The following is a 6,988-nucleotide window of genomic DNA, read 5'->3' on the forward strand; positions in this document are numbered from 1 at the left end:
GCCAGAAGCATCTCATACACTTATTTTCTCTGATCTGGAACTATTCTGTTGTGTACATAGAAATGTACTGCTCTCCAGTCCCTGTTTACTAGTGCTTGGGGAGAAGCAGCAATGCATTTCTCAGTCTTGTTTTTCCCATTCGGATAAAATTCATCAAGGAATATTCAAGGGCATCCACCTCTATTGTCCACCAATACCTTTTGTTCCTTTGGCACCTTTTGTCACGCCCTGACCTGAGAGAGACGGTTTGATTCTCTATGTGGTTAGGTCAAGGTGTGGGGTGGGTACTCTATGGTGTCTATTACTTTGTGTTGAGCAGAGTATGGTTCCTAATCAGAGGCAGCTGTCTATCGTTGTCTCTGATTGGGAGCCATACTTAGGCAGCCTTTCCCCACTTGTAGTTGTGGGATCTTATTTTTGTACTGCTCCTTATAGCCTGCAAGACGTGATGGTCGTTTGTCATTGTTTATTCTTTTGTTGAAGTGTTCTAAGTTAAAATAAATTCAAGAAGAACACGTACCACGCTGCACCTTGGTCTACTCCTTTTGACGATCGTTACACCTTTGGAAAGAGATGGCATTATGAATGACTACATTAAATAAAGGTTGACTACAATACAGTACTTGAACATCTCTCTGTATTAACTCTACAAGGTTACAGCTGTATCTGCAGAGAGCGTGTTGAGATTAAACTAACAATCCCAACTAAATAACTACAAAGATAAGGATATGAGAGGAGAATGCCTTGATATCAGCATTTCACAGACTCGATCTGTATGGAATCTAAGCCCAACAATCTGTTTGCAATGTAAACCTTCTAATAAAAGCAATACCTATTAAATCAAGTTCCCTCCCTCAAGAAAAACAATGTAAAGCGTGGTAATCCTTCTGTTTTATCATCTATCCTGACACACTAGTTCCAGCTCTAACATCTTGACTTGTGTCCAATCCAAACTGAAACGTTCTATGCTGGCATGGTTGGAAATACACTAACTGATAAAGACGGTATTGATCTGGACCAGCACAGTAGGGCCATAAGTTGACACTACAGAGTGAAAATGCACTGACTGAAGGCAGCAGGAAACATGCTTACCGTGTGAGCCTCTCTTTTGTCCCAGCTTTCCCTTGGTCATTGGCTGTTTAGCCCAAATCGCTGACATCTCTCCTGGAAAACATCAGTAGAAAACATGTCGAAAAGGACATTGTAATTAAGAATAGGTCCATGTGTATGTAAGGTATAGGCATACCGGTCAGATTTTCTTCATAGAAATTGCCTTCCTCTGATGGCCCAGGGACACAACCATCTTCACTGTTGTCAATACTGGTTATTGAGTCATCAGTCTTGTATCCAAGCATAGCTTTGGTCAACTGTATTGCAGAAAAAAAGGATCTTGGATAACTAGACAGATAAAGTATTTGGACACTGGTACATTTTGATGACTTATGGCTCTGTGCTCCTCTACTTTACATTTTCTTATAATACAATGAATATGGGATGGAAGTGCAGATTTGCCTGTCTTTGATTTACAAAGCTGATTCACAAGAACTTACAGTATGTGCTGGTGTTGAATGACACTAACGTACGTATACGCTGTCTGTTCTGATCAACGGCGGTGCATCATCCAACACATGGACTATCGACCCAGAGGTACTGGCAGCCTCAGTGTCTGACATCTAAGGATACAATAAAATGAAATTAGTCATGTGCAAATTAGGCAATTGAATATGATTCAACCATCCCCAGTATCCTCATTCTAAACAACTGACAAACCTGAGCTTCAGGATTTATTATTTCCTTTTCAAATCTGGCCTACAAGTTGAATTATGTTTCTTTTAGAGTTTCCATGCTTCTTCCTAGCCTCTGCAGAACCTTTGTAAAGAAAGACAAGTTACAAAAATAATGTTTGAGACTTAAAAGAATGACAAGATTGCTCGGCACACAACAAAAAGGATGGGCTGGGGGACACCAATGACTGTTATCATTGACTGATAGAGGTCCTACAAACATCTATTACAATTTACTTTCTTAAGACGACTTTCGAGGTAAAAAAGCAAGTATAAGCATAACATAAGCACATTATGCAAGTTCCTGGATGCAACTAAAGCTGATCTGCTTTTATGGATGGACTAAACGAGAAACAGTATGAGTGAAATGGCTAAAGCAAGGCATGTGAATTGGCACAGCCCTACCAAATGTTACACTTTCCACAATCCTTATTCCTGTTGTGGTGTTACACTCTTTTACGTGCAAAGCCAAAATAACTAGCAACTTATTTCTCTTTGAGTAAGAAAGGGCGCTAAAAAAAACTGCCAAAACTTGAATAAAATAATTTAATGAGAGGATTTTTATAAATATTTCAGCACACATGCATGCTAATGACTTGACAAAACAGATGAAAAAGAACTGGATTTTCTAGCTAGCTATTAAACCAATTCAAGTTACACTAGCAATATTATTTTCTAATGCATGTAACATTGGGTTAACCACAATCATGTATTCTGAATCAAAGTCATGTTACCAATTATGCTAAACTAGCACGCTAACCGCTAGCTAGCACGCTAACCGCTAGCTAGCACGCTAACCGCTAGCTAGCACGCTAACCGCTAGCTAGCAAACTAACCGCTGGCTAGCACGCTAACCACTAGCTAGCACGCTAACCGCTAGCTAGCATACTAACCGCTAGCTAGCACGCTAACCGCTAGCTAGCATACTAACCGCTAGCTAGCAAACTAACCGCTGGCTAGCACGCTAACCACTAGCTAGCACGCTAACCGCTAGCTAGCATACTAACCACTAGCTAGCACGCTAACCGCTAGCTAGCAAACTAACCGCTAGCTAGCACGCTAACCGCTAGCTAGCACGCTAACCGCTAGCTAGCATGCTAACCGCTAGCTAGCACGCTAACCGCGAGCTAGCACGCTAATCATTAGCAAGCAGTAAATAAGTAGAAGGTAAAAACATGCAAAGTAACAATTGCACATTAATGAATTGTTTGGATAAACCCACCAATTTCATTCTCATGACGCACGATATCTGACACAATGTGGCTTTCGGACATTGTCAATGCATGTTGGATTCCACCGAAAGACATACATGAGCTAACATTAATTACAAATAAAGACAACGGGAACATGCTTGCTTGCCAATACACCAAATACAATTTTAGTTAAAATATTGGTTAACAGTTTAGTTAATAGCTAACCTTCTTGCAGGAATGTGAACGTCTACAACCATCCTCCTCTTCATTAAAAAACGTGCTGCACAGCTACTTTTGTTGTGATCATGCTCAGACAGAGACAGGCTTGCCAGGTCAATTTCAAATGTCTAGTAAATCCAGGAAAACCCGCTTTCAAAGCATGAAACCTATCACAATTTCAGCAGATTACAGTGAAATTAATGGATTTTTTTAAATACCATGTTGGTAATGGTGCAATATAGAAGTAGTATTAAAAACTTGCACCCAGCGACCAAAACTTTTCAGCTGCAGCAAAGTTTTAAAAGTACCTCAATAAAAGCCAACATAGTAAACATGGCAACCCTGGGGAGAGACTTGTCACTGCAGCATGGGGGAGATGGGAACTGTGTTGACCTGTGACATTTTTGATAGTTTGGTACTTTTGTGCACTCTGCAGTGGGGGAGGGGCTGGATCTCCAGCAGATATTATGGAGAGTAGACAATGATTCCCTCAGCCCAGATTTCTGAATATGTGTGCAATATTATTACTGTCACCTACATTTCCTTACACAGTTTGGGTTTGTAGCTTACACAATCAGTATCAGTGAGGTGTTAAGTGCAGCTACTTGAATGGTCTGTAGATTTGCTGACACAAAAGTAGCTTATGGCAGGTGAAGATTCTAACTAGCAACCTAACATGGGTAGCTGATGTGTAACTGATGTTCATATCTTAAAGGACAAGTCACTATAAGCTTTTGTCAGGAATCAGGACTCGGTTAATAAAGCCAACACAACTGCATGTTTTACAAATGGTAGGCTATCTTATGGTAGGCCTAGTTATAAAATTACATTATAGGCCGACACTGTACACTATAAGCCTATTTCTTTGCCGGATTGGAGAATGTCTGCAATTGTCATGCCTAGTGCAGCAAAATGGCCAAAACATGGCCTGGTCATGGATGAAAAGCACCTTTTCAAAATGTGGTAGAACTGAGTGAACATAAGGCGGACCCCAGGATTTCAGCGTCCTGTGTTAGCGGTTGTAATCCTCTTGCTGTGTTTATTTGTAGATAGACTCACCCCAACAGGGAGTTCTGAGTTGGGAGGTATAATCAAAATGTCTGCTTAATGCTTTTGAGCAGAAAAGTGTATCCAAGAAAGGGTACCCCTTGCTAGAATTGTTAGTTGTAGCAGTAGCCATGTAATGACAGCAGTGTTGTAGTCAAGTCACTATAGCATAAGTTCGAGTCAATTCACAAGACCCTATGGCTAACTCTGAGTTGAGTCAAAGTCACCAATGTTTGAGTGACTCGAGTCACAAGTCCCTATGGCTGAAATAAGAGTCCCTGTGTTTGAATCCTGGTCCATGATTTCAAGTCTAAGACAATGGGTCCATATTAACTTAATATTAAGTTATTAACCCAGTCAAATAGTGTCAGGGGGGAATTTGATCAATCATTTTTTACATTCATGTGCAAACAAATGTTTATATGCTACAGGTCAACCAGATTGTCAGCTAGCTAGCTAGCTAATTAGATAACATGATTGAACATGGTGTGACTGCACAGCTTCTCTATCTTTGATGTAGTCTAAACAGAAACTGAAAGACAGACAGACAGATACACTTTTATAAACTATACTGATGTCAGATATTAGTGGCTAATGTTCACATTCTGTGGAGGTCAACTGCTCCTAGATTTGTGTGTGTGTGTGTGTGTGTGTGTGTGTGTGTGTGTGTGCGTAAGTGCGTGCCTGTGTGGTTAGGTTTGAAGCTTCTCTAACCTGCTCTGTGTTGTTGGCTTCTGGAAACACATCTGGTTGTCAGCGCTCTCTGTGATAGAAGATTGCCTTAGCGCAGCAGCTGTGGCAGACAGATTCTGCTAGTGAGCGTAAACTGAGAGCACACAGCTGATTAACCCCTTCACTGCCGGCCAGGGAAATTGAAATGTATGCAAATGTTTCCCAGTTTATGCAAATACTTGCACCATGACGTGAAACCATGAAAGAAAGAAGGCCTTGTTTCAGTTATGGTGACGCACGATCACACGTAGCCTAACTAACCTAACCTTCCTGAGAGTATGATGGGAAGTGTTCATATGTAACTCAACATCCTTCTATGCTTTGCTCTCTATCTCTCGCTCTTAATGTGTGAGAGCAGATATGACATTTTCTGTCATTTAAATAGTTGAGGCTGTGTATAAGTTCAGATGGTGTTCAAGGTACAAAGTGTTCAACCTCCTTTCGTTACAGACCTTTAGTGCCCCCCTTGTGGAATATCACGTGTCGTTACATGGGGATCAACATTTGTTTTTGAGGGTTGCAAAAAAAACATGGATAATGTTAGAATAAAATCATGCAGAGGAAGCTTTATTCAAAAGATGGAGGATGACACACGACGTGTTGAACAGTGTCAGGCTTCAGATCAAAAGAAAAACGATACAGTTACTGTCTTGCAGGGTTGAAAGGGCAGTGGAGGTACTAGGATGACAGGCAGGGCAGATGCTGGGATGATGCTGGCTGATCCTCTCTGGTCCATGGGAGGCCATGAGGTCTCAATAGGGCTCCCGATTGGCGCAGCGGTCTAAGGCACTGGTCCCATAGGGTGGCGCACAATTGGCCCAGTGTCGTCTGGGTTAGGGTTTGGCCTGGGTAGGCCGTCATTGTAAATAAGAATTTGTTCTTAACTAACTTGCCTATTTAAATAAAGGTAAAAAAAAACTAAAACTTAAGATTGTGTGTGTGTGTGTGTGTGTGTGTGTGTGTGTGTGTGTGTGTGTGTGTGTGTGTGTGTGTGTGTGTGTGTGTGTGTGTGTGCGACCCCTTACAACTGGCTTTGCTCCATCTCTTCAGAAAGAGACTCTTCATCAACCTCCAAGATCAAGGGCAGTGATGGAGCGACACACACTGGGAAGAAAGGCCCAGACTTAAAGTTAACGTCCCAGTGAATGGGCTTCACTCTCTTCCTGCGCCCTCGTTGGCTATTCTTCCATTCCCGCTCGGCCTTGGCACGGGAGGCGGGCTTGTGCCACCGCTTGATAGGAGGCTGTTCTGCCAGTGGGACCAAGGGGGTCAAGAGGATTTCAAAGGGGCACTTCTCACCCGCCTGCACGGCTCTCCTACTGGTCAGTAAAGCGGAGTGGTTGGTGTGACCTGTGTGGCTGGGCGTAGGTCTTGGCAGGGGGTGACAGCCATCATCTCCACCTACGTTAGCTGGGTGGCAGACTAAAGGTGGACCACAGAGGAACATCCTGTCAGTGCTACTGAAGGACAGGGGCTCAGAGGGTAATATGATTTGTTTGTCACCCAGTTGTTCTGGTAGCTGCTGGTCCAGCATAGCAGACTGGATCTGTAAGAGCTGGATCCTCTTCGACACATGCCGTGATCTGGTGTTGGCAGGCCGGGCTGGCACTGGGGAGGCAGGTGGGGCAGGCACTCGGCTGGAATGAACCGGAGAATCAGATGGAGTAGACACCAGAAGGTCAGGCACTTGGCTGACCATTGGGGTAGGCAATGGGATGGCCATCTGGGCAGGTGAGGCTGACACTGCAATGGTTGGCAGCACAGAGAAAGAATTGGTGATCTCCCTCCTACCCATGGAGTTTATAAGCTCTAAGGTCTGGTTAGGGAACCTCAGAGTGCTGCCATCAGTATGTCTTGTTATCCGAGCTATCCCGGTCTTGGGTCGAGCCAGGTTTCTGCTGGCCTGGACCTCCGGCTGTAGGACATCCACTGGAGAACATGGCGGCTGCAAGAGGCTGCCGTCGGACAGAGACCGTCTGGCTTGAGCAGGAGGAGAGCGGGGCCTTTGGTCCT

The 6,988-nt window shown here is 43.4% G+C and overlaps 1 long non-coding RNA gene across 1 annotated transcript; it reads right to left on the reverse strand.

Annotated features, from left to right (window-relative positions):
* Positions 1 to 451: 451 nt before the first annotated feature.
* Positions 452 to 1,272, reverse strand: LOC115151320 (uncharacterized). Its single transcript, XR_003867272.1, has 2 exons — positions 1,093 to 1,272; positions 452 to 561 (listed from the first exon to the last, which is right to left on the reverse strand). It is a non-coding gene; the product is annotated as an uncharacterized LOC115151320 (long non-coding RNA).
* Between the last annotated feature and the right edge of the window lie 5,716 nt (positions 1,273 to 6,988).

The sequence above is a fragment of the Salmo trutta genome, chromosome 17 (genome assembly GCF_901001165.1).
Source record: "Salmo trutta chromosome 17, fSalTru1.1, whole genome shotgun sequence".
Lineage (NCBI taxonomy): Eukaryota > Metazoa > Chordata > Actinopteri > Salmoniformes > Salmonidae > Salmo > Salmo trutta.